The following is a 17,414-nucleotide window of genomic DNA, read 5'->3' as shown; positions in this document are numbered from 1 at the left end:
AGGGTGTCTCCTAGACAGAGAGAGATTATGGAGGCAGAGATACAGCGCATGCTAGAGTTTGGAGTTATTGAGCTCGCTGAGAGTGACTACATGTCACCGCCGATACTGGTAGAAACCCCTAACAAGGACGCCCGTCCGTGTGTTGACTACAGGAAGTTAAATGCCATCACTAGGGATCAGCTGTACCCGATACCCAACATTGAGGAACGAATTGAAAGAGTTAGCGTACATTTCAACTATAGATCTTGTGCGCGGGTACTGGCAAGTTCCCCTTTCAGAAAGTGCCAGCCGCTATGCCGCATTCATCTCACCTGTAGGCACTTTTCGCCCTCTCGCACTCAGCTTCGGGCTGAAGAACGCGCCGTTTAGCTTCTCTAAGTTAATGGATATTGCCCTAAAAGACTTGCAGGAGTTCGCCTTGCCATATCTTGATGATGTAGTAATTTTTTCGGACAGCTGGGAACAACACGTATCGCACCTCAAACAGGTGTTCTCACGGTTGAGGGAAGCCGGCTTAACGATGAAAGCAGAAAAGTGTAGATTTGGTTGTTCACAGGTTACTTATCTGGGCCATGTTGTCGGCCAGGGCACGCGATGGCCGGCCGAGCTGAAAATATCTACGATTGGAGAATTTTCTCAGCCGCGCACGAAAACAGACCTTCGTTCATTTTTGGGACTTGTGGGGTACTATCAACGGTACGTTCCGAATTACTCGCAAATGGCAAGTCCATTAACGGACGCCCTCCGAAAGGGAGCACCGAGTAGCGTACACTGGGATAAGGACAAAGAGAACGCTTTCCAAAGTTTGAAAACGCTATTGGTTTCTCGTCCTGTGCTTCGCGCGCCAGACTGCACAAAGGAATTTATAGTTCAATGCGACGCAAGCGACAGAGGTATGGGCGTGGTACTTAGTCAGATCGGCGACGATAACGAAGAGCAGCCTATCCTCTATGCCAGCCGTAAACTAACCGTAAGAGAGGAAGCCTACAGCGCTTCAGAGAAGGAATGCGCTTTAGTTTGGGCCGCCCAGAAGTTCTGTTACTTGTACGGAGCGAAGTTCATCATCGAGACCGACCACTGTCCTCTGACGTGGCTCAATCAAATGTCACACGAGAATGGCCGCTTGCTCCGATGGAGCCTCACTCTCCAAGAGTACAACTTCTCTGTTAGATATAAGAAGGGAAAGTTGCATAGCAATGCGGATGGTTTGAGCAGGCTAATTTGAATTCTGCGTTTAAGGGTCCCGCCCGAATTTTGGGGCTACTATTGTTAATTTTGTTAAGCCAAGAAGATCCCCTCTCATTTAGCAGGATTCCCTCTATGATTGCTGAATTTGTCAGCACGAAGTTGCTTCAAAATTTGGCACAGCGAAATGCAGCATTTTTTGTTTCTGCACTTATGTTTTCTTTGAAGCCTAGCGGGTCTAAAGTGAGATCCAAGGTAAGTCATCTCGGCGCAGAGCCGTGTTGTGGGGTTCGTTTTGCAGTTGCCTGTCCTTGTTGGATGTTTTGGGGCGGTAGCATCATTACACAAGTGGTCGCTGCGAGCCAAGGCATCACCCCCTGGCCACCAGCCGTTCTCTTCCTGCCCAGCGGTTGTCAGCGCTGGACAATCGAGATTTTCTGGGCCATGGAAGCGCTGTTAAGAACGGCCCGCTGAGGTGCAAGTTTTGCCAGCCAGTTGCGACAGCGGCGTCAACTTTCCCGGAACGCCACCGCAAACCTCTAGCCACGGCGTCACTAAGTCGACTGTGTGTGGAGAACAATACACGCGCCCTCGACTCTCCGTCGCTGGAGCCAAGATGAGTTCGACGAAGCAGGCTTTGTGCCTGAACCCGCCACCGCCGATCTGGTCTGCTGTGAACAAGGGAGTCCCCGAGGGAACGTAGTTCGAGGCCCTTTCCCACGCGCCATTCAAGACGCAAGACAATGGGCAACCGGCGGCCGCGCTGCGGGGGTCAGCTCGAGGAATAAAAGGCGCCTTTCCTGACGTAAGCCCCGAGTTCTACGAAGTCTGTCTGACGTTGGTTGAGGACCGTGAACCTGTGTGGAAGTGTGTGTGTAATCCCTCGCGCCGGGAGGCGACTTGTTTACGATGACTGGTCGAACGTTTCCCTCACCTTGCGATCGAGGGTGGACCGAGTGTTCATAAGCCGCTGTTGTGCGGCCGCTCAGTGTACTTTCTCTCGCAGTCATACAAGACTGATGTACTTTCCCTCGCAGTCATGCTAGACTGATGTACTTTCTCTCGCAGTCATGCTAGACTGATGACCTGCAACGTCCTTATGTAGATACTGTAAATAAACCCATATTCCTCGTTCTCGATGAGAAGCAGTTCTTCCCTTCAACACCGTCCTCAGCGTGGATAAGTTGGACGACGGCATGGGCCAGCTACCATCTAATTCATGCCCGACTCCAATCTTGGCAACTGATTACGAGCGGTGGGATTGGCCCCCCAATCCTCACAATGCCTAGCAGGTTAATCGAAGCATGTCTTAGTTTAGGCATGTCGAAATAGTTTTAGTTGGTATGGCTGAACAGATTTTGAGCAGTTTCGAAAGTTCCCGGGCGATTCGTCGAAAAATTTGTCGAAATAAAAAACCCGACGTTTCGTCGAAAAAATCTCGGACGGTTCTGCGGCCTTTCCAAACAGCGACAATCTCTAAAAAAGCCCTGCAGGCAGGGTAATTTCCCTACGATTGACAACACTGAGGTTACATTTTCTCGGCTAATAATAAATTTATCACTGAAGAAACGAATGGAGCGTTTCGGAAGGCTACAAGTCAGGCTGGATCTAGCGTTAGTTTTACTAAAGATTCCCCGGTGGTTGTTTGATTTCATATTCATTTGTTTACATTAAACACCCCACCGGAGGGCATACACAAGGGGTGAGTGTACTGAAAGGAACAATAAAACACTGAGTATTGTGTAAACATGCACTCAGTCACACTAGCAGAAAAAGTTGATGCGCAGCTGAGGCGACGAAATCGTGAGGAAAGCCGTTCCAGTCTTTGGCTTCATGAAAGAAGAAATATGCTGAAAAAATAACAGGTCTTATACCTGTACGAGAAACCTGCAGTTGGTGATCAGTGTTGCGAGATATGTATGCGGGTGGAGTCGTGCAAGGAACGCTATTAAGTGATGAATAGAAAAGTTTGTGAAATGGACAAAGTGTGGCTGTGCGTCGGCAGGAAGATAACGTCCACAACCCAACTTCCGTTTTGAGAGCGGTAGCACTGGCTTCGTGAGAATAAGACGAGTGAATGAATCTGTCGGCACAATTTTGTACCGCTCCATGGTCATTTACGAGGCATGCTTGATGCGGAGACCATATGACTGGCGCCTACTTTAGGTTCGAGCGAATAAGTGATTTACAGGTGAGGAGCTTAACATGTTTGGGCGCGTGACGAAAATGACGTTTCAGAAAACGGAAAACTCTGTTTGCCAATGATATGACGTTAGTAATATGCGCATGTCATGGCAGATCGGTAGACAAAGTAACGCCTAAGTATTTGAATTATGTTATTAGTTTTATAGGTCCCTTAGCAACTATGCAGTTTAAGGTTGCGGGACACTTATGGCGGACAATAGAAATAAGTTTACATTTAGCCAGGTTAAGAGTCTTTACCGGATGCACAATTTCTGAACACGGTCAAGATCATGCTGAAGATTTACTGCGTCGAAATTGTTAGGAACTGATCGGTAAATTACACAATCGCCAGCGAGCATTCGGAATTGGCAAGATAAGTGTTGAGGCAGGTCGTCAATATATATTAGAAATAGGAGACGGCTGAGAACAACACTTTGGGCGCATCAAATGTTACAGGAACAGGGTCAAAAACGAGAAGAAAGGGGGTTGACCGAGGGGCCCGATTTTTATTAGTCATATCATAAGAAGCCAACATACACCAAGGACAACATATGTTGTTCCCCTATGTTGCCCTTGGTGTCAGTGTTTGTTGGTTTCTTATGATAGGTACAGGGTCAGACGCATGGTTATTAACAAGCACGTCTTGAGATCGGTTGAACAAGAATTCCTCAGTCCAAACGAAGACGTTGCAGTTTAAGTTTAACTGGGCAAGTTTTAATGGGAATTGTTGATGTGGCACTTTACCAAACGCTTTTTGTTAATCTAAGAAAATGGCGTGAGTTTAATTGTATGGTGGCGCCGAGGTTAACATGCAAGTCATGAAGGAAAATGGCCAGCTGTGGCTCTCACAATTCTTAGCCATTCACAGACCGTCTTCGTCGCTCACAGAGGCCATAACGTTCCACAATATGCATCGATTTCTTTGGCCTTATTCTACTCTTAGCATCTACTGCTCCCGACCGAACGAGTCTGATTGGTAGTCCAGGCGGTACCCGCTGTGTCGGCTATCGTTGCATTATTCCTGCCCAGACGTTGCTCTAGGGCGTAAAGACTCAAATCATCTGAAGAAACTAGAATATTCTTGTTGGACTGCAGTTCTTGCGAATTCATTCTTTCTGCGGACGATCAGAGAAGGAAATAGTCTCGATTTTTATATTGTGCAATGCTCGTCTTGCATATATTTTGTAGCTGCAGTAAGAAAACACTTGTCATGGGTACGTTAAAGGGAAGCTGAAGAGTCTGTAGAATTCAATAAGACGCTCATATACGGATGCGGGAACCTTATAAACCATGTAGGTAAAATTTGGGGTTTTTTTTTTTCAATTAGGAGCGACGTAGTCGTCGGTTGAAATTGCGCTGTAGCTCCGCCCCCCTTTGAGTGAGCGAGCGGAGCGGAGACCGGAAACCGCGGTGTTGTGACGTCAACTCTGCTTCGTTCCTTCGCAGCGTCCGCGACCGTGCCTGACCGCGCTTGTTTCTGCGTGCGTGCCATCGTAATCTGCTTCGATCGACCCTGCATTCCTTTGTTGGTGCGTCTGCGTGTATGCAGAGTGGTAGTCAACGTGCGTGGTAGTCAACGTGAGTGGTAATTAACGTGAGTGGTAGTCAACGTGAGTGGTAGTCAACAGATGAAGGTCACTACACATACTGCATGAACCGGGAAGCTTTTCACGCGTTTAAACCGTCTTTGTAGATTGCCGACAGCTTTGGACAGCGCACAAATGCCGACGATCGCATCCCCGCTTACGTTCCACGAGGAGGCATGCAGGAACACAACACTACAGTTGTTTGACCGGAAACGAGCTCACTAGATCGGCGAAAGATCGGCGAGATCACTAGATCGCTTTGCAAGAAACATACTCACCAAAGTGCATTTCCAACACGAGGAGATCCCAAGACTTTGCTTTCGTTCGCGTCGAAAGCACTGCTCGCACCAGCATCGTTTGCTTCTTCGAGAGGCCGGCTCTTCGCAATCGGCTCGTACATGTAGGGGGTAACGCCGTACTCCTCAGAAAAACGCAGTCTCTCTAAATTTTCCATTACTGTCTCAGAAAAACAGCACCAAAATACCTGGCACCGCGCTTCATGTGTAGCGGCAGCGGTCGGCAGCGGCAGAGTTGACGTCACGAGGCGCACCGACCAATCACAGGCGGAAACGAGACGCGCGAGCTTAGCGTGTCCGCTGCTGTACTTTTCGTCGAAATAAAATATATTTGCGCTTTCTTTCGCTCAATTTCGATACGTTATTCGAATTCGGAGGGTTGAAAACCATTATGTACAGATGTTCACTCATTTTTTCTTGAAAACCTTTCAGCTTCCCTTTAAGTTATGCATGGTGCTAATTTTGGTTAATTTATTTATATGCCTTATATTTCTTCCTTGTTTTGATTGCGCCATAGCAGTTCTGTTTGCTGTGAACCACTAGGTTGTGTTAAATCAAAAAGGAATCCTGAATTTCCGACTCGTGCTTACAGCTTTATCGAAGGCTAGCAGTAATAAATAAATAAATAAATAAATAAATAAATAAATAAATAAATAAATAAATAAATGTAGTCGTGCTGTTTCCTTCTATGTTTTTGGTTGTTATGTTTGATGTTATATTGCTTAACTTCGCTCCATATAAAGTCTATTCTTACTTCATTGGCTCGAAGTCACCTGACAGCCTATCTTTTTTTTTTTTTGGTAATGTTAGATAGGCACTGAGCCGCATCTGTGAGCCGTCACAGCAAGCTAGCTAGTAGTTCTTCCAACTCAGGTGTCAGTTTTTCATATTCGTTCTCATAGATAAAATGAATATCCTCCGCATCTGTGCTTAAAGTGGATTAAAAATGAAACGTATGAGAATGACGAGCAGAATCCAGTCGGAATAATAAGTGGAAAGCTTTTAACTACGATGGCTTTTTATCGGTTCTGCGTGACAAGGAAATGCCGTGCTCATAAGATGAAAAGCCATGTTGTATACACACATGGCCTTTCATCTCTTGCCACACACATGCTTATTGACGTTGTTGCGGCAATAAATGTTGCACGAAACCGCCAGCTTCCCAAGAACAAAATCTAACAATTGGATGTGCCCAGTAGCAGGACGGGAATATTTGTGTGTGTATTAACGAGTGAAGAGTTGCAGAGGACTGCGTTCAGAAGACGGTCAAGGTCACCGGATTGCAGCCAATATTGCAAGAACAGTTTAACTAGGTGACGACTTGGGCATGTTGGTGCTGCATTACCGATGGTGAATTAGCGTGGAAACACGAAAGGACGAGAACAAGTGCTAAACTTTCAGCTGGCTTTATTTCACATATGAACGCAGAACTTATATTCAGCGGAATGACGCACGCGAAAAAGGTTCACCACAAAAGGAAAAACGAAAAAATGAAGAGATAAATTTATGCAGACCTCCTCGAACTGTGAAAATAGATATTATGCGAAGCATTTTGCGGGTATCTGGCTATCCAGCATCGTTTGGGGTTCCACAAAGCGTTACCAGGTGGACTAATTTGTTTGTGTGAGGCAAGGAGTTGTGTGCGCGACGTGAGCGTGTATGTGACGACAGCAGCAAGACGACGGTGACGGCGTTCGTATGACGCCAACGGCATGCTTCTAATCCGGCCATTCGACACAAGTTCACGGCATGCCGATTGTGTGGTTCTGCCTAGTTGTAGGTACAGGACGGGTGTAAGGGAGAGAAACACTGCTAGTGACGCCATCTACGACTAAGTGTTAGACAGATGTACTTACCTATGGTCTAATGTTATGCGGTCTATGTTAAAAGGACGGTGGCATTTGTACGCTGGCGAAGAAACTTAAAAGCTGTTTGACCTGGGCCAATTATGAAGCCGGCGCAACAGCTTCTACGTAGCCGTTAGCGCTAGCTGCTACAAGGAAATGCCTGTAGAAAGCGGGCCGATCCCGAAAGCAATGCAGTCTAACACAGCGTCTCGAAGCGCTAGCTGCTACGATAGATGAATGCGAGGAACTGGCACGTGAGGCTCACGCCAAACGTCTCAAAGACATTTGCCACCAGAGAATTATGCGCGCGAGTGGCCCAATGATTAGAGCGTCCGGCTGCTGTGCGAGGAGACAGAGGATCGATCCCACCATTTGACACTTGAGTTTCTTTTACAATGAAGCTTTCTGAGGCGAACCCTACAGTACTTTCCTGACTGTGACTCCTGCAGCTGCTTTGTTGCCGAATAGATCACACACAGGACAGCAACCATATAACGATTCGGCTTATATAAGTATCCTTGTCTGTACTACCCCTATGTTCCGGTTGCCGGCTCTGTTCCCTGCGGAATTGCGCAGTGAAACAAGAAACGGTACCTAAATATTCTCAGTGCAACAAGTATACGCCTCAAAGAGCATAATTCCTTCATTGAAGCGAAGCTTTGTATGCCTTCTTTCCCAGTGGTTGGAGTGTCTGCTCGGTCGACTTCTTGCCGAGTAATGTGGGCTGGCCGCGGATATGGCGGGGTGAGAAGTAGGGCGATCCCGGAGGCAGTGTTATTCCGCAGTCGCGTGGTTAGCGTGACAGGAGCGTGTCTCCGCGTCTTGTTGATTTGCCTTCCCGGCAAATCAACAACACACTGTGTGCTCAAAACGCGTTGAAGAAGATGAACATTGTAATTTGTTTAGCAATTTAGTTAGCCGCTTCACGAAAGCTTCGCTTTTCATAAATAAAAACAAGAAAGGAATGTGCGTTGAAGAGGCTCGAAACGAGGCGAGACAGGAACTTACCTACTTATCTGCCCACCCTGCATGCGCTGCCCTGCTGCCTGCCTCTGCGAAAACGCCTAGCCGACTAGGAATGGATGTCTGGTCAGGTTTCGCCATGCCTCGCCATGCGACTACGGGTGGATGCAGTGACGACAGCGCAGCGGTTTTCTGCAGGTTTCAACAGGACGAAATGTTATTTGAGGGACGCGAGCACTTCGTCGGTTCTTGGGTCAGGTTATTTTCTTTTTGGAGATAAAGCAATTCGTAGGTTATTATTATTATTATTATTATTATTATTATTATTATTATTATTATTATTATTATTATTATTATTTGCTTACTGGCGTCCTAGATGTCGGAAACACGCTGCTTACCTTGCAAATGAGCTCTGTGAAAATCCGCAAGGGGGCGGGGGTGTTGATGAGAGGGAAAGAAAAATGTCATCCAGCCGACTATGAAGACGAAGCTACAAAAAAAAAAGAAAACGGGTTTCTCAGAAAGAAAGCTTTGCAGTTGACGATATATTCATCGTGGTCTGGGCATCGAACCAGAGCCCAACGCCGTTGGGCGGTCGCTCCACTATGCACCATGTAGCTTCGAGCTACTCTGCTGCATTGCAAGTTGCTAAGTATGCTATATGCTAATTCCACATGTACTTTTATATGTTGCACCATTGCTAATTCCCTTCTGCACAAAGTTACAAAACCGCGTAGCACCTGTTACACGGCTGCTGTTCCTTCGAAAATGGATAGTCGGTTAGACAGTAGACCCGAGTCTGAGTCGTTTAGAGAGGATAAACCGTTCACAGAAATATCTCGAAACGTGGCGTCGTGAGTTTGCGATGCAGAAAGCCACACTGCCGCACTTTATCGTGTCCACTGTCCTTTACTGCGTGTGACTGTGTGACCAACTCTCGAGTGTGTACGCACGTGGATGAACACTCTCTTTTCCCATTCATTTTTTGGCCCCTCTTCACCTTCCCCGGTTTAGGGTATCCATGCGGACTCAGTTCCGGTTAACCTCTACCCTGTCAGCTCTCTCTATTCACGCACGAGTAATGTAAATAAATAATCAAATATTCTTGGTGCTAAGTAATTGCTGGTTATAATTATTTATTCGTATGCTAATTAATTGATTAATTAATACATCAAGATGCCTCACGTTAGTAAGTAGTACGTGAGGAACAGGCGTAATTTACAGCTTGATTCCTTCTATATACAGCTCTTCAAAGCGTGGTCGGTTGGGACGACTGCACGACATCGGAAAGAAAGTCGTTGACTCCTTCACTATTTGTGCGGAGAAGGACCGAAATGAACTGGAGTACGGCTGTACCAGGGATAAATAGCCTTGGAATCAAGAGAGGCTCAAGAAACCATGGTCGATATCTTGTAGCGCGTGCAGAGCGCCTGCTCCTCCGTCCCATGCTTTACGATTCAGTTTGCTTAGCTTGTGTACCATACGCCGGTTATATCACGAGAAGCCAACATACACAGACACCAAGGAAAACATAGGGGAAATCACTTGTACTTACCGATTGAATTAAAGAAATTATAAATTAATGGCAATGACAGTGGATGAAAAAACAACTTGCCGCAGGTGGGGAACGATCCCACGTAATGCGAAGACGTGGGATCGTTCCCCACCTGCGGTAAGTTGTTTCTTCATCCACTTTCATTGCCATTAATTTATAATTTCTTTAAAATTCAATCGGTAAGTACAAGTGATTTCCCCTATGTTTTCCTTGGTGTCCTTTTTGTGTTGGCTTCTCGTGATATGATTAATAAAAATCGGGTCCCTCGGTTAAACCCCTTTCTTCTCGATCTTACATAACGAGGGTCTCGAGTCCGGCAACATTGATGCCTTCAGGTAGCATGTGCGGGTTTATTGACCAGTTGCCTTCACTTATAAAGATCACGTGCTCGTGGAGCCTGCGGCAGAAAGGATGTTCCACATCCGCCGCCAAGGTTTGTGAGTGGTGGTGCTGGCTAACGCTCCCAAGGTTAGTTCTCGTACTAACACATAAATACCCAAGAAAGTGGATGGGGAAACCGCGCCGCAGTAGGTCAATTGGTTAGAGCATCGCACGCGTAATGCGAAGACGTGGGATCGTTCCCCACCTGCGGCAAGTTGTTTTTTCATCCACTTTCATTGCCATTAATTTATCATTTCTTTAATTCATTTGGTAAGTACAAGTAATTTCCCGTATGTTTTCCTTGGTGTCTTTGTTGGCTTCTCATGATATGATTAATAAAAATCAGGCCGCTCGGTTAACCCCCTTTCATTACGCCGGTTAAGAAACAGTCAGCGGAAAGTTATATATGTAATCTTCATCCGGAAGTTGAATGTAAGCGTGTTATTATTCTTTATTGTTTCGCCGCTACCCGTCGCGATTGCTCAGTGGCTATGGCGTTCTGCCGCTGAGCACTAGGCCGCGGGTTCGACTCCCGGCCACGGCGACCGCACTTCGATGCGATGCAAGAACGCTCCTAGATTTAGGTACACGTTGGATGCCCCCGGGTTGTCGTTGAAGACCCCCGACCGTCTCTCATAACCCACTGAACAGTTTCGAGGGATTAAACCCACCAATTTAATTTCGAAGTTGCTGTTAAGAGGCATATGTCTTATCCCTCTATTCTGTATATAGTGTATGACAAAAAATAATAACATGCATCAAGTGACTGCGCAAGTAAGCCGTTCTAATACAAGGTGGGGCCAAAAGGTTTCGAGAGTGGCTGAGTCTTGAAGAAAGTAATTTATGTGCATTCAAACACTGTCGCCTCCGAAATAGTCCTCTTGCGAAGCAATACAGCGCCCCCAGCGTTCCTGCCACTTTGGGAATATGTGCTGCACGTGTTCCTTTCGGAAGGAGTCGAGCGGCCTTCTGCGATTCGAACTTGGTTTAAGCGATCGTGTCAAAATGACGACCTTAGGTTTCTTTAATTTTGAAAAAAAAGACCGTAATAAGCGGTCCGAAATGAGGGAAAAACAGTATCATTGACATGCAATGACACATGACCTTAAAAATGAAGGTACATAAAGCAATTATTGAACACATTACGAAACAAGTGGAATGCTTTCTTCTAGAAAGTTTTAAAGTGACTGAAGAAAAGAAACTGACTCTTTTATGATGGCAATGTTGGATGGCAATGAGTTCCAGTCTGTAATTGATGAGGCTGACGGTAAGTTCTGATACTTGTTCGTGGGTGCAAATATTGGGCAAGCTTTACAGCAATGGTCGAGACATGATGAGGTGTGAGGTGCTGTCAGTATATGCACAAGCGCAAACGGAGCATTACTATGGAATAGGGAATAAAAAAAAAATGATAGCCGGGAAAGCTTTATGCGCATGGTAAGTGAATTGACATTAAGGGGTTCTTTCAAAGCGGATACGCTTTGATACCGTGCATATGATGATAGAATGAAACAGGATGTTCTGCGCTGCTTCGACCATATTTGTAAGAGGAGCTTGGTGGGGATGCCATATAACGGAAGCAACTTACAAGGAAGACCGTATTATTGAAATATACGCAAGCAGTCTGGCCCCTTCATTAGCAAAATGTAACCGAAGTTTCAGAAGTTCCGGTTTCCTAATGACCTTAGAAGTGATGTGCCCTATGTGGGCTCTCCAGTTTAGATTTGATGTAAAAGTAACACCTAAAAATATTAGCATCGGAGGAAAATTTATCATGTTTTGTTTTGTGTACGTTTACATTAATTCGCCATCTTTTAAACCATTCTGAAGCAAAAAGAGATGCATCTGTAGGGCATCCACATCCGAGGGATTAATTATGGTTTCATAGACTACACAATCGTGGGCCAAAATACTGATTGAAGAAAGTTATGTTTGAAGCGATGTCATTTATGCGTAGATATCAGAAATAGTAGAGGGCCTAACACAACCCCTCGAGGCACACCTGATTTTACCCATGCTGAACTGGAAATTCAATTGCCTAGTTTAACTGTCTGCATTCTAATATATAAAACTTATTCGATGCACCACTTTCTATTTAGGTCGAGCTGCAAATTGTGAATTTTAAGCATTAAACGCTTATGTATCACCTTATCAAAGGCTTTCTCAAAGTGTATAAAAAGGGCGTCGACTGAAAAATGATTGTGCAAAGAGTAATGAAGGTCTGTTACTATCTCGTATAGTTGGGTTCGAGGTAATTCTTTTACGGAAGCCATGTTGATCGTTGAATGAGAAGTCGTTCCGAATATGCGTGTAAAGAATATGTTCCATCAGCTTGCAGCAAACAGATGTAAGGGGAGTTGGTCGTTAGCTATTCGAATCAGTCTTTACACCCGATTTAAATATTGGTAGGATATAAGCGGATCTTCAGTCCTCTGGCACAGAAACCAGAGTCGAGGGATTGCTGGAGTATCAACGAAAGCAACTGTGGTGAATGCCGACAGGCTGTCTTCAAAAGTTAAGAACTGATGCTGTCGAGCCCCAGGCTTGTGTTGAGCGGCAAACGGTCGATTTCACAGGCTACACCGTGTGCTGACGTCACGGTAGGTGAATAAGGAAATGAAGCATTAGGTTCCGGAAGATAGCCAGCGGGATTCGCAAGTGGCAATTCATCATTAAATACACGTGTAAAATGTTTATTAAATTCAGTGGGGCTGCTTTCTGGTAATAAGAAATTTCCGCTTTCATTGAATAGTGACGGAGCGGACTGATTGTTTTTACAGCGAAGCTGTATATGGCTAGTTTCCAGCGGATCGATGTCCATAGGCCAAAAACCGTGGGCCGATACCGAAAATAGTGCAATAACGGGCCGACCCGCGGCGGAGGTGAAGCAGGCTTCAAGCACTCCGCCAACTTGCAAAAATAAGTTTAATATATTGGGTCCAAATACAACCCGTATCAGATATATTAATCTGATAAGGAGCTCTATTCTCGACACACATGGTGGCTGCACGGCCGCCATTATCCGCCATGTTTACTCCCTGATTGGCTGTGGAGAGCTCACTTGCCTTGAAATTTGTGCCGGGAAACGGGTTTTGCGAAATTTCATTTTGCGTTTTCATCAAGATGACGAAACGTGACGTGGAGCTGCAAATTTTATGGACTAATACATTTTTTTGGTCCTTGGCAGATATATTGTGATGTTAGCGCTTCAAAAAGAATGTGAGCGGTAGCGTGCAGAAGCCAGTGCAATGCATCTGCAATTGCGCGAATATGTGGTGGCGATCCAAGATATGCGCCATGCCAGCTTGCTGATTGGCTGAAGGAATATCTCGTGAGGAGCGTTACAGGAAGGGCTGTTTCGTAAACGTCATTTTGACGATGCGTGACGTTGCGCTGGGCCGCCATTGCTGAGATTTTCCGCCATAATTTTTGCTGCGACGAGCCGCGCGAATTATGCTAATGAGCAGCCATATGCAATAGCAGCTGAGAGGAATGCGTATTGCCACATTTTCCCCGTCGTTTGGCGCCACGAAAATCTTTTGTTCATAACGCGTGCTCATAGTATTTGCATCGCTCTCGGGTGGTGTTGGCATTTGTGTTTGGGGCCATCATTTTTTAAAAGAACGCGTTCATACGAAATAATATTGGTTGAACATAGCAAACTTTCAGCAATGTTGTCCACTTTTCACTGCTGCATTTGTATTGTAATCAAGGTTCATGCCTTTTCGCACAATCAAAAGTTATGACAACGGCCTCTTTCTAATTTATAAAGAAAAAAATTGCCGACGATTACGTTACTTCCTAATGCGAAATTTGAGCGCAGCAAATAAGCTGTTTCACCTTTTCGATAGATTGAGGCAAAGAAATCTAGCAACACATATATGCGCTATCACAGAATTTTTTTTTTATTTTTCACACGTATTCCTTTAACAAAGACTCCACTAACAGTTCTTGACAGTCATGAAGGAAGCTTTGTGGTCGGAGAAATAGACTGATATATGTTCGACTTGGTACACCAATGCTTGATTCTCAAAGACGAGATGTATACAAGTGCCTCGCGAGGTTGTCACAGCCGTGGGACGCGTTACGAGCGAGAGGAACGGGATGTTCTCCCGCATAAGTGTTAGGAAATTGCTGTTTGTCTTTATGTCAAGCCGCCACCGATCTGGCTCTCTGATTGCCACCGCACAGGGCGAACGGCAGCGGCAATTTCGGCTCGGGCGGTGCACATATACAGATCCGCCGCCACCGATCTGGCTCTCTGATTGCCACCGCACAGGGGTTGCATTGGAGGAGGAGCGAAGAAAGGAACTAAGTTCGAGCCGGCGCTTTGACAACCGGAGACTCGCAGGAAGAGGGGGGAGGGGGGCGGCGTGTACACCCAGCGGCAAACGATGGGGGCAGAAGCGCGCGCAGCAAGCGGACAACACGATAAAGGGAGGAGGGAAGAGATAGCAGCGACTGACTGATGCCGCTGACGCCGATAGTGAGTCAACCCCAGCTGCGGAGTTGGTTTCAGGGACAGCGAATAACCGGCGCGTCGGCAACTGAAGAGCACCCTATCCGCCACACAAGAACAGGGAGGGGGGGGACCCTTTCCTCCTCTTTCTGCATGGCGGCGACGGTGTTCTATGCAGTCACGTTATCTTGACTCTCTAGCGGCGTCAGCGGCATCCAGCGGTATCAGTCGATCGCTGCTAGCGCTGGGGGGATGAAAGGGGGGCGGAGCTGGTTACGAGGCCGACGACGACGCCGACGCGAAACCCAGGAACGGACGCCAAAGAGCTGCGCTCTAAAATGTACTCAAGGCGGCGCCTTGAAGTTTCCTCCCGCGGTGCGAGTAACCAGCGAAATGAACAAGAGATGGCAGCGCCGGCGCTTGCGTCGCGCTAGTGGATATCTCTGGCGCCCGCAACGCTATCGGTGATATTCGGCCGTTTCTCAGCCAGCCGAGTCGGGCTGAGTCACTTGCGTTTCACGAGATAGCGATAACGTGGCCTAGAACGTGCGCGCATCACCACTGGTATGTCGCGTATGTTGTCTCAAGCAAGAAAACAAGCGCGTTGGCACCAACATGCGATGACTCATTACATTTTCCGGGGACACGCATCCTAGCTGTTGAAGCAGACGATGGCTTGTGCGCAGCAGACGACGGAAGCGAGAAGCGTTTTCGACGGAATAATCATACGCTTTGAGATAGCTGCTTTATTTTTACCGCGGAGGAAAACTGTTTTGCTTTACCGATAACGCTACATTCAATACCTTCATTTCAGTTTCTTAGGCGAAACGTCAAGTTGGCGTCACGTTACGTAAGCAAGATGGGACGACCAGTGCCATTTTGTTTGCGTCGCGCCTACGTCACGCATCGAAGAAAATGGCGGAATGTCCAGGATAGCGCCTAAGAACAAATACTTCACTTTGACCCGCGTCGGCCATGTCTACGTTCGAACCGCCCTCTCTTTGTCGGCGTTCCAAGCGCTTGCGTATCTCCTTTCCTTTCCTTCCCCTCTGCCGTGGAGGCGGTCTCGTCGAAATGTCACGCGTGTCTGGTTTTCTCCAGCTCCTCGAGGCGGCGGTCCCGTCGTCCAAGCGAATGTATATAAAAATCACGGTAAATCAGTTCGTGCATTTGTTCACAATTCTGTGTCACCTCTGTGTCGCATGCTAAACAGCTTCGCTGGCCATCCACCTTCATGGAGTGGAATGTCTCATGATTTTTGGTTTTATAACGTTCCAAATTTCTTTCAGATTGGTCTTTAAAATACTGGAAAGAGTAGAATTAAAGTAGTTTTCTTACCTTCAATGATAACATTTTCAGTTACCTTCGAAATCTTTCTGTAGTTTTGCCAGTCTAAGTAGTTTAAGTCTAAGTAGCTTTTCTGTACGCTGTCTTTTTGTTTGTGCTACATTTGACATCTCGCTTGAACCACGGATATCATACTTCGAGGTCATGGTCAGGTTTTGGAACGCAGCATTTTCCCATTTCTTTTAGATTATCGCGAAACAAACGCCAATTCTCTTCAGTTGAGCGATTTGTAAAGTTTAGAAAGTCAGCACAAAATGTGCCTAACATACGATTCATTTTTACATTGTCCGCACGCGCATAATTCAATATGCGCTTTTTCGCTTTAACTTTCTCGACACGGGAACGTGAGACTGAGCAATGTATGTACAATCTTGTGATCACTTTTTGTTCTAATACTCGGGTGGTGATGAGGTCGGGTTGATTCGTTAAAACTAAGTCCAGAACATGATCACTACGAATAGGTTCGTGTAGATGGTGGGTAGATGGTGGGTTTGCGAAACTGGAGTCATTGGAGGAACTGCAAGCATTTAAATCGATTAGTGTGGGACGCGACTTGACATGATGACCAGTTAAAGGGAAGCTGAAAGGTTTTCCAGAAAAAATGAGTGAACATCTGTACATAATGGTTTTCAACCCTCCGAATTCGAATATCGTATCGAAATTTTGCACTGTGTTATGGCAGCTGCATGCAGGCTGTTTTACAACACACGTGCAAATAGAAAATTCGCGGCGCTTTGCGATGAAACCTGCGTCAAGGGCGGGAGATAAACATGCACCTTCCGTTCAGCGTGCTAACACGAAGGAGCTCGCAGTAAATCAAAATCCAGGTTTGGGGCGAGTTCGTGTATTCATAAGGCCTTCCAACACCAGTTATCATCAGTCAGTCCGCACTCGTGCCGTCTTTGTTTTCGTTGCTCCGATCTTTTCGCGCTGCGTTTAGAAAGCCTGCTAGTGGCAAGTAGTCCTCTCTCATTCTGTGGCCATATACAGCAACTGCGCAGGCCGAATTGCAGGGCTGGCCGTATACGTGCTGCGTGCTTGATAATGTAACAAGCTAAGGTGCACTTGGTAATTTTATACTAGTTCTTTGCATGTGTTCATGAGTGCAAATGCTTCTTTGGTAGTCTTTGATGCCATTTTAAACACACTTCACTTTTAATAGGTGTTCGTGCCATCACTGTATCCCATTGGACGATGAAGAAGACTGCTGCTGCTGTCAAGAAATTAACGAAATTACTCAAAAAGCAGAAGCATGCACAATGCATCACAAGGTCGGCACTGCGCCGGGCCTTAGACGAGCCGACTTGACTGGCAAACCCAACGTACGTTTTAATGATAAATTCTGGTGATAATCGTCGTCACGGAAGTGGTTGGAGTACAGCACTGTTGTTCTTGAGGGCTTGAAATTCTCTCGCTTCACAGCAGCCTCCCACTTCGTTAAAAGCTTCTTGTCTTGTGGGAAGTAATGGAAGACAACATCGTCGCGGCCGCTGGTGCTCGTGCAACCGTAGGCTGCACAGAAAGCCGGCATGATCGGCCCACCACTTCAGTTGATGCTGCGCACGTTGCATACACGCAGACGCACCAACAAAGGAATGCAGGGTCGATCGA

At 46.4% G+C, this 17,414-nt stretch overlaps 2 non-coding genes across 2 annotated transcripts; one reads left to right on the top strand and one right to left on the bottom strand.

Moving 5' to 3' along the window:
- The first annotated feature begins 10,137 nt into the window (after positions 1-10,137).
- TRNAT-CGU (transfer RNA threonine (anticodon CGU)) lies at positions 10,138-10,210 on the top strand. Its single transcript has one exon. It is a non-coding gene; the product is annotated as a tRNA-Thr (tRNA).
- Positions 10,211-12,825: 2,615 nt separating this feature from the next.
- LOC142567933 (U2 spliceosomal RNA) lies at positions 12,826-13,019 on the bottom strand. The gene has a single exon (XR_012825312.1). It is a non-coding gene; the product is annotated as a U2 spliceosomal RNA (small nuclear RNA).
- Between the last annotated feature and the right edge of the window lie 4,395 nt (positions 13,020-17,414).

The sequence above is a fragment of the Dermacentor variabilis genome, chromosome 1 (assembly GCF_050947875.1).
Source record: "Dermacentor variabilis isolate Ectoservices chromosome 1, ASM5094787v1, whole genome shotgun sequence".
NCBI classification, from domain to species: domain Eukaryota; kingdom Metazoa; phylum Arthropoda; class Arachnida; order Ixodida; family Ixodidae; genus Dermacentor; species Dermacentor variabilis.
The sequence above is the reverse complement of the archived record's forward strand: the minus strand, read 5'-3'. Positions and strand labels throughout refer to the sequence as shown.